This window comes from Notothenia rossii (genome assembly GCF_949606895.1).
Source record: "Notothenia rossii genome assembly, chromosome: 5".
NCBI classification, from domain to species: Eukaryota; Metazoa; Chordata; class Actinopteri; order Perciformes; family Nototheniidae; genus Notothenia; species Notothenia rossii.
In genome coordinates, this window is record NC_136903.1 from 28,310,241 (window position 1) to 28,324,644 (window position 14,404).

Sequence of the window (14,404 nt, forward strand, 5' to 3'; positions counted from 1 at the left end):
AAATCCCATTCTGGGTCGCGCATGTGATGTCACAGACGATAATGCTCGAAGTGGTTGCGACTCGTAATTAAAGCGAAGAAGAAGATTTCATAACTGATTTATTCCCTCCAATAAATATAAGAGATTGCTCCAATAAATTAACTTTTATAAGATGCCTGTGTGCTTTGTACCATGTTGTAATCACAAAAGTGATCATACCACTTGCTCGTTCTATCGCTTCCCGTCTTATGAAAGGACCAGGAGTCGCTGGATCAGACATATCAGGTAATATCATAGGTAATATACATGTTGTGCATGGAACATAGTCAAGTTAGCTACCTAGCTAGTAGTGAGCACGTTAGTTAGCATTACATTACTTAGCCTTGTCATTTTTAGTAGCCTTACCATGAAGTTATTATTTTATTACATGAAGTACACCAAAATGTTAAACAGTAAGATTAGTCATCATGGTAAGTATTTCGTGAAACATTTGAAGAGTAGCCTACTGCGCCCTCCACCGGGTGCTAAGGAAGCAGTTCAGGGAGAGTCGAAGGAAGGCAGGCAGGCAGGGAGCTTTGCATGACATTCTTCTGGACATGTGTCATTGTGATGACAGTGAGGGTGAGTCAATCTGTTTGTTGGAAAGACAGTAGTTGAGTGATTACTGAGAGAAAATTATTAAAAGAGATAATTATTCAGTGTTGTTACTTTAAAGTGTTGTTACTGACCTTTTTCTCTTTTATTTTCTTTACCTCACCTGTAACTGCTGAGACCCTGAGGAACATGCACACTGGACTGACCTGCTCTGGCAACCTGATTTCCACTGTACGTAATAGTATTTGGTTATGGTATATTATTTATATACATCAAAGGCACAATGCACCCCCCAGAGAGACACATGTATTGAGTGTGATATTTTGCATAGGTCATGTGAAATCATCTTTACATACTAGAAAACTGTAGGAGCGGCAACTTGTTTTGAAATTGAATTTTTAATATCCGATAATAAAGTTGATCTGTTTTCTTTATTCTTCTCTCTTCCCAGCTCCATCCATCACCGTTCTCTGTTCCTGCAGGTCCTGCTTGCTAATAAATGCTCATATGTTTTTACACAATTACAAATAAAGTCAATGTACTGTATGACATGAAGTTGTGCTTTATTCTGAGTCAATAATAAATTCATTCTGCCTTCAACTGCAAAATGATTGTGGACTACACCAACATCCATGTAGCTGCCCCCAGTAAGATGAACCAAGCAAAGCTGACACTCAACATACAGCTGTGCTCTTAAGTTGACATGAAGAATTTGTGAAATATTGGTAATTATTTGGAAAAAATGACTGACGATGCAGAAAACTTTTTTTATTTAGGAACAGTGGTCAGGTGAAGCATGTATCACTACATATGTGTCACACTTAAAAGGCCAAACACACTGGCCAAACACACCTCCTTTACAACTCCGCAGTTGACAGCCATGACTCCGTCTAAATTGTACCCCCCAAGCACCCTCTTCATGAGGGACGCGCATGAAGTGGATGAAAGTCCCGACCTCAGCACAGCACCAAAATTGCTGGCTGTCAACCTGCCCTGCCTGTGTAACTGCCACTGAGGATTTGTCTGCTGTCCTACTGTGGCTGTCTGGATGGCAGCTTAATGGTCTCTGCTCAGTCGCATTGAGGCAAGAAATGCCTCAAGCCCCCGACCCCCATGCTCCTTCACCAGCTCCGGCACGTTGAAAATGGCCTGATGTTGAGGCTGCAGCTCCGGCTCAGGTGACAAAAGCCATGCCATGCCACGCTGCGCCCCTCAGTGCAGACCTGAACCAGTCTACTTCCTCAGTGGCGATGTCTCTGGCCAGTGGGTTGTATGTCTCCTCTTGCTGTTGGTAGAGTTGAGACACCGGCTGGACTACTTTTGAAGTGCCAGGCTTCCTCCACTGGCACTCAACTTCTGTGGAGCTGATCTGTCACATGGCAAATATTGCCAATGCTGCAGCGTGGCTGCATTTGTACATCCTCCGTGCACAACCACAGACAGCGCTCTGCATCGCACCATCCTCTCCCATGTAGATCTGTACAAATAAAGTAAGTACCATGTTTGTTAACATGCTATAATAGATTGAATGAGCAATACAAGGATGGTCCGGATCTGGGGGTGGGAGGGTTTATTTTTCCATAGTTTTGTCCTCTTGTCTGATTGTTGTTATTGTTTGTTTTTTCTGAAGTTTTTGTAATTTGTGTTGTATTGGTTGTGATTGTACATTGCATTTTTTTAAATGTGTATTACATTTTTGAAAAACATTTGATCAACAAAAAAAGAAATTTTGGTCAGGATCTAGACTCAGTGTGTAGTTTATGAATTAATCAATGCTCTCTACATTAGGAAAACACATACCAGTGTACCAGAGGGAGTCACACACAGCTGTGCCTAGATAACCAAACAAATTGACAAGATAACCAAAATCCTTGAATCTACACACAGCAAATAAACTCAAATGACACAACGAGATGTAAAAAGGAGATCACACATATAGTCGATATAAAACTGGCCGCTTCAATCTGAAGAGCAACTAAAACAAAACACGGGAGTGTACCTTGTTCTTGTGAACACTAATGTTATCCACAGCATACACACCCGTATACAGTACACCCGTTCTAGGTTCTGATTGGCTCTCTAGGTTGGCATTCTAGCTTCTGAATGGCTGTCCAGGTTGTCAATCACAGCCGTGGTTCATATTATGCTTGTCGACTCGTAACATCGCTAAACTTTTTTTCTTGACGGTTTTCTCAGTCAACTAATGCCATTGATAACAGTAACATAAATTAACACAGCCCTGCACACTGCAGTCATTATATGCCGGGTCTGTGGTTCATCATCTTCTTTTTCATTCTCCTCCTTATTGACTGACATTAACCTTAAACATTGCACTCATATTACTCACCGAAACCTTGTAAAGCCGGTCCCGCATGCTGGCTCTTACAGAACCGACTAACTCCCCTTTCGTGTATGTACAGCTCTCAACGTGCCCAGACTTGTAGTGATTTTCACCTCGTTTTATACTTTTATTCTCATTCTGAAAGAATGAGGTGAAATGTGCCAATGTGACGGCCATCTTTGTGTTGGTGACGCGTATTGTGCGGGACCAGAGACATGTAGTTCACTGAGCGGCTTAACACAAAAAAATGTGTTACTTCACAGTTTTACGACACATTTTAATTTTTTTGACTTGCAAAATGTTCTTTTAAATTGACAAACATCATATGTGTCATTCGTGGCACAATTCAAACGGGATCAAAAGATACGTTTTCTCTCTCCATTGAATTCAATGTATAATTTTCCGCTTCCGGGGTCCCATGGAGGCTCCCGGAAGGGGAGGGACTTCGCCTCTCTATAACTACGTTTGACAACAAACCATGCTGACGATACAGATCTTGCTTCCTGCGCAAAAGAGTGACGGTGATGTTCTCAATATCCCCCCTCAGTCCTTCAGTACACCCTGGGGCGTAGACTCTCTCTAAATAGTTGCAAAAAAACAATTGGAGAAGAGATACAATCAGTGACAGTCTCAGTTTCAACATATGGCCAACTTATATTGTGTGTCTAAACTTACAGTAATTAACAGATGTATATATGGAAAACCTGTGGTATGTCTTACCTGTGACCACCCATTGCCTGACATCATACACCCACGGCTGTATGGTCTCCTGATCAAGGTTGTGCTCCTTTTTGAAGTCGCTGAAGCTGGCAGCTTCCACCTTTGCCTTCTCTGTGATCTTTACAAAAAAAAGAAAATGTCAGCGAAAAGCACCATGCAACACCATAATGCAAAGAACACCAGTTTTCAGTACAAGACATTCAGAAGAACAGTTGAAACATTCCATGACACCATCTGACTTGCAAGAGGAAGTGTGGATAAGGGAGAACATAATGTATATAGCCATGAGGTTACATTGCAGACATCCTTCATAAATATGTAATGTCAGATGAGAAGACAATTGTAATTTGCCCTTACTTTGACATATCTGTGGGCTAAAACTTGATGAAGGTTGTCCCTCTTCCTTCTGTTCCAGCCCATGGCCTGTTGTGTTACGATATCTGAGAGGACCCAAACGAAGGACACGGCAGAGTGTTCAAAAAGGGTTTATTAGTGAACAAAAGGTGCGGGAAGGATAATCCGGCAGGAGTGGCGAGGAAGTGGAGGCTGGTGACGACAACACGTCGGTCAGAGAATGATCCTGGAGCACAGGAAGAAAACACGTTAGCGTCAGAACATCCAGAAATAAGGTAGCTGATAATGCTGAGTAGCCTGGAGGTTTACCACTGTGGTTTAACAACGATCTGGCGCCGACAGGTTGTGGAGCCTCTGCTGATATGCCGTTGTAGATGGCTGATGAGAATCAGATGTGAGGGTGAACAGCTGATTGCAGCAGGTGAGCCGGGAGCCAGAGTGACAGCCACCACGCCCACACAACAGGCAAAGGGAAAACATCCCCAAGGAGGCGGCTGGAAATGGACAGCCACCACAGTACCCCCCCCTTAAGGGACGCCTCCAGGCGGCCTACCTGGTCTACCAGGTCTACCAGGGTTATCCCGGTGGAAGTCCCGTACCAGGGACGCGTCGTCGATGTTTCGCCGGGGAACCCAAGACCTCTCCTCCAGGCCATAGCCCTCCCAATCCACGAGATATTGGAATCCCCTTCCACGGCGACGAACGTCCAACAATCGCCTGACGGTGTAGGTTGGGTGACCATCGATGATGCGGGGGGGTGGGGGAAGAGTCACTGGAGGAGACAAGGGGCTGCTGGCAACAGGTTTTAGCAGAGAAACATGAAAAGTAGGGTGAACCTTCATGTGTGGGGGAAGCTTGAGCTTGACTGCAGATGGGTTAACAACAGAGTCGATGATGAAGGGGCCGACATAACGTGGCGTGAGTTTTTTAGACTCTGTCTTGAGTGGGAGGTCTTTGGAGGAAAGCCAAACACTCTGACCTGGTAAGTAGTTGGGGGCCGGGGTCCTGTGACGGTCTGCGATGAGGCGGTTGCGGGCAGCGGAACGGAGCAGGGCGGCTCGGGTGTCCTTCCACACCTTACGACAGCGTCGAAGGTGGGTCTGAATGGAAGGAACAGCAACTTCCTCTTCCTGTGCTGGAAACAGGGGTGGTTGAAAACCCATGGCACAATGAAAAGGTGAAATACCTGTGGCTGCATTTGACAGGGAGTTGTGGGCATATTCGATCCATGGCAGATGTGGGCACCATGAAGAGGGGTTCCTGAAAGCCACACAGCGGAGAGCCGCTCCCAGGTCCTGGTTGGCCCGTTCCGTTTGCCCGTTTGTTTGAGGATGATAACCCGACGACAGGCTCACCGATGCTCCCAGAGCCCGACAGAAGACTTTCCAAGCGTGGGAAATGAACTGGGGACCCCGGTCAGAAACGATGTCGGTGGGGATTCCATGTAGTCGAACAACGTGGTTGACCAGAAGATCTGCAGTCTCTCGGGCTGTGGGAAGCTTGGGGAGAGCAACAAAGTGTACCATCTTGGAAAATCTGTCCACCATTGTTAGGATGATGGTATTACCTTGTGAGAGGGGAAGTCCAGTAACAAAATCCAAGGCCACATGCGACCAAGGGCGACTAGGTACTGGCAGCGGGCGAAGCAGACCAGAGGGAGGTTGGTGGGAGGACTTGGCGCGGGCACATACTGTACAGGCAGCAACAAAGACCCTGGTGTCTTGAGCCATGGAAGGCCACCAGAACCGCTGTCTGAGGATAAACAGTGTGCGATGGACACCAGGATGACACGAGAGACGGGAGGCGTGTACCCACTGCAGGACCTTGGAGCGGACAGAGATAGGCACAAAGAGATTATTAGCTGGGCAGTTACCTGGGTTAGGCTGCGCCCGCTGAGCCTCCTTCACAAGTGACTCAATCTCCCAAGTAACAGCCGCTACCACGCAGGAGGCAGGCAGGATGGTGTCTGGACCGGCAGCTGGTTCTTCGGAAGCAAACTGGCGAGAGAGAGCGTCCGGCTTGAGGTTCCGTGACCCTGGACGGTAGGTAAGGGTGAATGAGAAGCGACCGAAATACAGAGCCCATCGACCCTGACGGGAGTTAAGGCGCTTGGCAGTTTGGATGTAAGCCAAGTTTTTGTGGTCTGTCCATACAATAAAAGGGAGCTCAGCTCCCTCCAGCCAGTGTCTCCACTCCTCTAGGGCAAGTTTGACAGCCAGCAGCTCTCTGTTACCCACGTCATAGTTTTTCTCAGCTGGAGTGAGGCGGCGGGAGAAAAATGCACAAGGGTGTAATTTTTGGTCTCTTTCCGAGCGCTGGGAAAGAACTGCGCCTACCCCGGTGTTGGAGGCATCAACCTCCACAACGAACTGGCGAGAGGAATCAGGGTGGATGAGCACAGGGGCAGTGGTGAAGAGTCTCTTTAGCTCCGAGAAGGCTGCATCGCACTCTGGGGTCCAGGAAAAGCCAGTTGTAGGGGAAGTGAGTCTGGTTAAAGGGCCCGCCACTCTGCTGTAGTCTCTGATGAAGCGCCGATAGAAATTGGCGAAACCAAGAAACTGTTGAAGCTGTTTCACTGAGGTTGGTTTTGGCCACCCTGCCACTGCTTGGATCTTCTCAGGGTCGGCCCTAATCTTTCCTCCCTCAACGATGTAGCCCAGGAATGAGACTGTGTTGACATGGAATGCGCATTTCTCCGCCTTCACAAAGAGTCTGTTTTCCAGGAGTCTCTGCAGCACCTGCCTGACATGGATAATGTGTTCCTCCTGGTTACGAGAGAATATAAGGATGTCATCCAAGTAGACGAAAACTGATCGGTTGAGGAGGTCACGGAGCACATCGTTAACCATCGACTGGAAAACTGCTGGGGCATTCATCAGTCCAAAAGGCATTACCAGATACTCGAAGTGACCGAGTGGTGTGTTAAAGGCCGTCTTCCACTCGTCCCCTTCTCGGATTCTGACGAGGTGGTAGGCATTGCGGAGATCCAGTTTGGAAAAAATTGTGGCTTCCTGGAGGGGTTCAAAGGCAGAGTTGATGAGGGGTAATGGATATCTGTTTTTTACAGTGATGGTATTAAGACCCCTGTAATCAATGCAGGGCCGCAGTGAGCGGTCCTTCTTGGACACGAAGAAAAAACCAGCTCCGACCGGGGAGGAGGATGGGCGGATGACACCGGCAGCCAGGGAGTCATGGATGTAACTCTCCATGGATTTCCTCTCAGGGCGAGACAGGTTGAACAGACGGGAGGAAGGCAGAGGGGCCCCGGGAAGAAGGTCAATGGGACAGTCGTAGGGTCGATGAGGGGGAAGAGAAAGAGCTCGCTGTTTACTGAACACTTCTCCCAGGTCATGATATTCAGTTGGGACAGATGACATGTCAGGCGGCTCGATCTTGGGTGGTGGAGTGGCGGTCTCTGCAGGCGGTAGGGCAGACTGCAGGCATGAGGATAGACAAAAACAACTCCAACTAAGGATTTTGCCAGTTACCCAATTCATCTGGGGGTTGTGTGTGCTTAACCAGGGATGGCCCAACACTATGGGGGCATGAGGTGAGGAAATTAGGTGAAACTGAATAACCTCACGATGGTTTCCAGACAGAATGAGGTTTACTGGCAAGGTGCGGTGAGTGACTTGGGCCAGGAATTTACCATTAAGAGCATTAGCATTAAGAGGTGAATCTAACACTTCGGAGGGAATTCCTGCCTGAACTGCAATATTAATGTCCAAAAAATTCTCGTCCGCCCCCGAGTCCACTAAAGCGAGCAGAGGTAGGAACTGTTGGTTGCAGCAAAGCACGGCTTCTAGCTGCGTTCTGGGTCGGGGGTTGAGAGAGGAGGAAGGGCTCGCCAGAATCCCCACACCTACTGACGAGCCTGACCTTTTGGCAGATTAGGACAGGAGGAAACGAGATGGCTGGTTTGACTGCAATAAACACATTCCCCAGCCTGGATCCTTCTAGCACGCTCAGATGGTGAGAGGCGGGCCCTTCCCACTTGCATGGGCTCGTCTTCTGGGGGTGAGGCCGTGTAAGGAATAGGGAAGGACCTGGAGATTGGGGCGGTGGCAGTCCCAATTTGGGGATCAGGTGAGGAGTAGCTGGGATTGGGGTGACGGCTATTCCTATCCCTACGTCTCTCTCTGAGGCGATTATCAATCTTGATAGCTGTGGCAATTAAATTATCCAAGCTAACTGGATCATCCCTAGCAGCTAGCTCGTCTTTAATTGCTTCGTTCAGCCCCTGAAGAAAAATATCCTGCAATGACTCGTTATTCCAGCCTGAGTCTGCAGCAACTGTTCTAAACTCAACTGAAAATTCGGCTACACTACGGGAGCCCTGCCGGAGAGAAAGAAGGCGCCTGGAAGCGTCCCTCCCTCGTACCGGGTGATCAAAAACTTTTTTCATTTCAGAAATGAAAGTATCAAATGATAAGCAAATGTGTGGCTGGCTCTCCCTAACAGCTGTAGCCCAATCTAAAGCACTCCCCTTCAACAGACTCATTACATATGCTACCCTAGCCCCATCTGTATGATAAGTACTGGGCTGCTGCTCAAAAACTAACGTACACTGGAACAAAAAGGCTCTACAAATCCCCAAATTTCCAGCGTATCGCTCCGGTGTGGGAATGACGGCCTCTCGTAGCTGATAGAGAGGTGCGGCAGGAGCGGGAGGAGGGGCTGCCGGCTGTGCAGCGGGCTGCGGAGGAGAATACTGTGTGGTGAGCAGTTCTACTTGCGTGCCGATCCTTTGCACGTTAGCGGAGAGGTTCCGGAGAGTCTCCACTACCTCACGGAGAACCACAGCGTGATGCCCCACGAGAGCGCCTTGACTGGCCAGGGCTTGGCTGAGTTCGTCCGCAGTCTTGGACTGGTGGCCCGTGTCCGCTGGGTCCATGCTGGCCAGATCGTTCTGTTACGATATCTGAGAGGACCCAAACGCAGGACACGGCAGAGTGTTCAAAAAGGGTTTATTAGTGAACAAAAGGTGCGGGAAGGATAATCCGGCAGGAGTGGCGAGGAAGTGGAGGCTGGTGACGACAACACGGCGGTCAGAGAATGATCCTGGAGCACAGGAAGAAAACACGTTAGCGTCAGAACATCCAGAAATAAGGTAGCTGATAATGCTGAGTAGCCTGGAGGTTTACCACTGTGGTTTAACAACGATCTGGCGCCGACAGGTTGTGGAGCCTCTGCTGATATGCCGTTGTAGATGGCTGATGAGAATCAGGTGTGAGGGTGAACAGCTGATTGCAGCAGATGAGCCGGGAGCCAGAGTGACAGCCACCACGCCCACACAACAGGCAAAGGGAAAACATCCCCAAGGAGGCGGCTGGAAATGGACAGCCACCACATGTTGAGTGAGCATGTTCACTCTTCCTAAAAAAGACAAAAAATATATCCACAAACAAAAAAGTAAGTATTCACATCAAAAAGGCAATACTGAGTGAGAAACCTGATAGACATGACTAAACCCAATCGTTAAGAGGTTGTTGAACTGGTAATTACAGTACAGTAATACCCCAATAATGTTTTTAAGGAGGGAACTCTCTGTAAAATACTTATCAGGGCTGCCTTATCACATGTGTAGTGTTAATACCAACCTGCTTTTGTGATGTATTCTGTGACCAGAGCTGCCCTGGAGAGAAAGCTGTTCACCTATAATGAATGTTACAATTAATGTTCGGTCACCATTACATAACAATATCACCTACACATCATAGATCTTGAACTGGATGGTTTAAGAGAAAACTTGTGTACTGACTTCCTACAATATGCATGCATTTAGTGTTGCTGAACATATGAACTGCCTATCTTTCATTTGAACTCAGACATAAAAGATATGCTTTCAACTAATCAACAGGCTTGTCACTGAGATGACACATACATATTTGTACTGCTTTCTATTAAGACTTCTTGTATCCATACAGTTACAATAATGCCATTAATAACATACCTGCTCTACTTCCTCTCCCACTGTGTTTCCTGCTCCGTCCTGACTTCTGCCACCCCATCTCACCTGCAACACAGCGCAAGTAGTGTTATGTAGCATTTCTATGGAAGTTTTTGATATCCAATAAGGCATGCCATGCACAACATTTAAAAATCCTTTGCATTAAAGATGTTATGTACCTCGCATTTTGCTGTATGGGCTTTAGCATGCAACACGCTAAGAAATGGCCTCATTTTGGTCAACGGCAGAAGCTCTGGTAATCCCCCGGCTATTTTGTTAAGGTATGGCCAGTACCTAAGAGGCAGGAGCAGCATTTTGTGACAATATCAATATCATCTAAAATGACTGCTGAGGCATGGGCCATTTTAAACATTGTTGTGGATGTGCAATATGACAGTGAGGATTACCTGCATGTTCCATACAGAAGAAGTCAACATTTACCTTCTTGGACATCTCTTTTTGGAGAAACATTGGGTAAGCGTATATTTCTCCATGGAAGTGGTTCAGTCCTCGTAAGAGAAACCCATGTCTGATTAATCAGAAGAAAATCTAGTTGTTAATAATAAACTGACACAGCAAGGCCTGGCTTAAGCACTCATCTCTGTCATCTAGGTGGCTATAACAAAAAATAACACTTGGATGCTACAAATGATGGATAAATTCCGCTTCACCATCAAAAGTGTTTAATGCTTCCAATTCTTACAAAGACTTAGACTTGGATTGCAATTAAAACTGAAATAATGAGACCAGACTCAAGAACCAAACACATATACACACACAGACACACTTACAAATACATACCTGCAAACTGCCACTTGAATGCCCTCCTCGTCTATCTGGACACCAGACTTTTTTGACATCTCTCTGCCAGTGGTGAATTTGGCAGTACCACAGACGGCACTGTCATTTCCCTATAAAGTCAGTTTATTACACAGAAGTTTTGACATATATAAAAAAGAACACCACAGGTGTAACTGCAACTATCATAAGAAAAAAAACGTACACTTTTCATGTTACCTCTGACAAGGTCAACAAATGTTGCGACTTCCTCGTCCTAGGCCAGGAACAAGCCCTCATAGATTGGCGGCTCCTCAGTCCTGTCCATGATAAGTTAACATACAAGTCAATAATAAAAATCACAAAGCACTACATTACTATGATTTGTTTTAATGTCTGTTATGGCTACTCAAAGACAACCCCAAGGGCTACTATTTGTATTAGCGGTGTGTTCTTTATCATTTTCATTAATACCTATACCTACCCTTTTGACTTGGAAAAGCGGTAATGCTTGCGGTTTCCATCACAGCAAACAGCCAACATGTCTGGAGAACATGCTGGACAAACAAAGTGATGGACCTGGCACATATCCTCTTGTTTGTACTGACAGAAGCAAAACTCGAAGAAGCTTCGCTGAAATGTATCAGCACAGATACTACCTGTCTGTATATTGATTTATTAAAAGTGGATTAGTAATTGTTTTGAAAGCAATGCCAACAATTAATGATGTGGTATACAGTAATATGATATTGTTTTTTGTATGTTTCCGTGTGATTCAGGCAGATTTACCCGTCCAGCTTGAACAGATCTGTGCTCCAACATTTTCAGAAATGCCTGCCTGGACATGGCTGGTGCTGTCACCTTCATGTGCTCGAATGAGGTGAACACATCATATTTGTAAAGCGTCTGGCAGCTGGTGCTAGCTGGCAAGTACCGATACAAAAGCAGGTCTTTAACCTCAGGAGTCCATTCTGCAGAGCAGTATGGACAGAATTTCCGAGGCAAGCAGACATTGTATCGTCCTGTGAACAAATGGACAAAGTAAAGGTATTTCGGTAATAAAACTGTGAGTTTGCCTTAAAATATTGTATTTTATACATAGATGTGCATATATGATATATTAGTTATTTGACATGGCATTTGGGTGTTGTCTGAAAATGACCAGGTGATAAAAATCTTTGCGTTGCACAAAGTGGTAAAACTCTGCCGTACAATACTACTTGTACAAAAAGGGCTTTCAGAACAACTTACCGTTAATGGTGAACACAGAAATATGCTTCCAAGGAGTAACTGTGATATCATCAGAGCATTCACAGATTGACCTTGGAGTAGGAACAGGCAGTTGACATACTGCAATATAGAAAATATGTTAGGAAGGGTGTATTTACAGTTTTTCCTTAATTCTCCAGATTATCAAGATATTCAATAACATTTTGCATAATTTCCACATATCTTGCAGCCCTAGTCAAAACCAATCATACTTTTTTCAATCAGCTATGTACACTTCCCATTCACACTTAATTTTGGGAACGACACTATAATGGGACATTGTAATGTAATGTTAATCTTTACATACTTTGTTCACAAAACTGAGGCTGGCCATTTTCATCCACCACCACAGCAGTTGTAGGGGGAATGGGCTCCAGAAATCCATTGAACGCAGCCTCTCTGTCATGGAAGATATTCCTCTTGTGGGCCTCCATGTCACAGGTTGCACAGAGGAACTCCATGTCCAGTGGAACACAGTCCAGGCACCTCATAGCCGCTTCTCCTGCACAGCATCTGTGGCACTTCTGAATGGCTATTCTCTCAGCTGAGAGTTTTGCATTAAAAAGCATTGGCCTAGCAGTTTTCATTCTCACATCTGTGAGAAGCTGCCTTTGTGCTCAAGCAGAAACCGTTCCGTCTGTTGCCCCCAGAACCTGGACTGCAGTTAGGGTGTCCCTTAACTCTTGGAGATGTGTTTCTAAAAAATAAAACAGCTGTTAAGACACCCTAAAACTGGTATGATGGATATTAAGGTAGTATACTGAACCACTTTTGAGTTGGAAAAATATATGCGGACTAATAATAGCATCATGCAATCATTATATGCATCCAAAGCAATATTAGCAAGTGATACTTATACCAAATATGCATTCACTTGTCATTAAACAGTTGACACTCAATACTTTATTATGATTAACTAGACGAGTATAAAAATGGAAAAATTGGGAAAAACTTTAGTGCCAGTCAACTGCTGTTATAATCAATATACTCACCAAGACTACCAAACTCTTGATGTTCTAGCTGAAGGCCTTCCTCATGCACAGGATTGTCTCTTCTGGCTTGTGAAGCTGCAGAGACAGTCATTTTTGCTTCACCCTTCAATCAATCTAAAATTACACCAATTAATTGTAATATGAAAATGCTCTGTAAGGACTGCAGGTAATGAAACTAAGAACATATTACCACAGCATCATAATGACAATTTACATACTTTTATCCAAATCAAGGTACACATGTTCAAAAATACAACACAAGCAAGGATTATCAGTCACAGGCTCTTACAATATCTTGATGTAATTTGAAAATGTTTTAAACATTGCAATAGATTTGTCAAGAGGTATCTTTACATTACATAATTTCTTACTGTGTACACCAAAATAACTTTGTTATGAATTATCTTTATTCTTAGATTTAGAAATCATGATATAGTAAAGAACAAACCTGATGCGGAGCGTTGAGTTTCCCGTTGTCTCTCACGTCTGCGTGTGACCACTGGATTAGAAAGGGGTCTCTTCCTGCTTTTTCTTTTCTTTTTCGGAGGGATGGCAGGGGTTTCAGTAGCCTATATTTTTTCAGAGGTTGAGATCAACAACAAAGTTGTAATACAACATAAGACAGCAGCTCTTATATTTGAGCAATTATTTAACGGTTGCATAAAAAGGTCTAACGGACCCTTTACATTACATCAATAAAAAGCAATAGCAATGATTATGTTACAGACTTGGGTATTTGCTTATCATGAAAAGCCTCACCCTGGCCTCATGGACAAGAGCCTCGCTAATCAATGCTGCCATACATCCTGGCCTCATTGCGATCCTCAAAGACCCTCACTTCACGGTTGAGGGACATGGCATACAAAGAGAGAGTGAGTGATTAAAAGAGAAAGTGAGAGAGAGTAATTGAAAAAGAGAAAGTGAGAGAGTGATTGAAAGAGAAAGTGAGAGAGTGATAGAAAGAGAGACAGTGAGAGAGAGAGTGGCTCTTAAAAGTGCCGTTGGTTTTATATGTGTGTGTGTGTGTGTGTGTGTGTGTGTGTGTGTGTGTGTGTGTGTGTGTGTGTGTGTGTGTGTGTCTGTGTGTGTGTGTGTGTGTGTGTGTGTGTGTGTGTGTATGTGTGTGTGTGTGTGTGTGTGTGTGTGTGTGTGTGTGTGTGTGTGTGTGTGTGTGTGTGTGTGTGTGTGTGTGTGTGTGTGTGGATATGTGTGTGTTGGGGATATAGAGTTGTAAAGAAGCTGTAAAACAGGAAAAATAAAAACATGATTAGGATTATTTAGAATAACAGTAACATCTGTGCATTACTCTATTATGCAATAATAATTTTGTATAATTTATATTGTGCATATTGTTATATTATGAGGGACATGGCATCCAAACAATACAGACACAATATACAAACAATACACAAAATGAAGAGAGTGCAA

General features: G+C 45.0%; 4 long non-coding RNA genes across 4 annotated transcripts; 1 reads left to right on the plus strand and 3 right to left on the minus strand.

Annotated features, from left to right (window-relative positions):
* Window positions 1–69: 69 nt before the first annotated feature.
* On the plus strand, window positions 70–1,124 carry LOC307040761. The gene is made up of 2 exons (XR_013808594.1): window positions 70–804; window positions 1,025–1,124. It is a non-coding gene; the product is annotated as an uncharacterized lncRNA (long non-coding RNA).
* A 1,476-nt stretch (window positions 1,125–2,600) lies between these two features.
* Window positions 2,601–4,106, minus strand: LOC307041547. Its single transcript, XR_013808786.1, has 3 exons — window positions 3,992–4,106; window positions 3,635–3,752; window positions 2,601–3,493 (listed from the first exon to the last, which is right to left on the minus strand). It is a non-coding gene; the product is annotated as an uncharacterized lncRNA (long non-coding RNA).
* A 5,522-nt stretch (window positions 4,107–9,628) lies between these two features.
* LOC307041828 lies at window positions 9,629–10,849 on the minus strand. Its single transcript, XR_013808901.1, has 4 exons — window positions 10,740–10,849; window positions 10,380–10,467; window positions 10,118–10,232; window positions 9,629–10,004 (listed from the first exon to the last, which is right to left on the minus strand). It is a non-coding gene; the product is annotated as an uncharacterized lncRNA (long non-coding RNA).
* A 2,127-nt stretch (window positions 10,850–12,976) lies between these two features.
* Window positions 12,977–14,185, minus strand: LOC307041864. Its single transcript, XR_013808914.1, has 3 exons — window positions 13,736–14,185; window positions 13,425–13,545; window positions 12,977–13,051 (listed from the first exon to the last, which is right to left on the minus strand). It is a non-coding gene; the product is annotated as an uncharacterized lncRNA (long non-coding RNA).
* Between the last annotated feature and the right edge of the window lie 219 nt (window positions 14,186–14,404).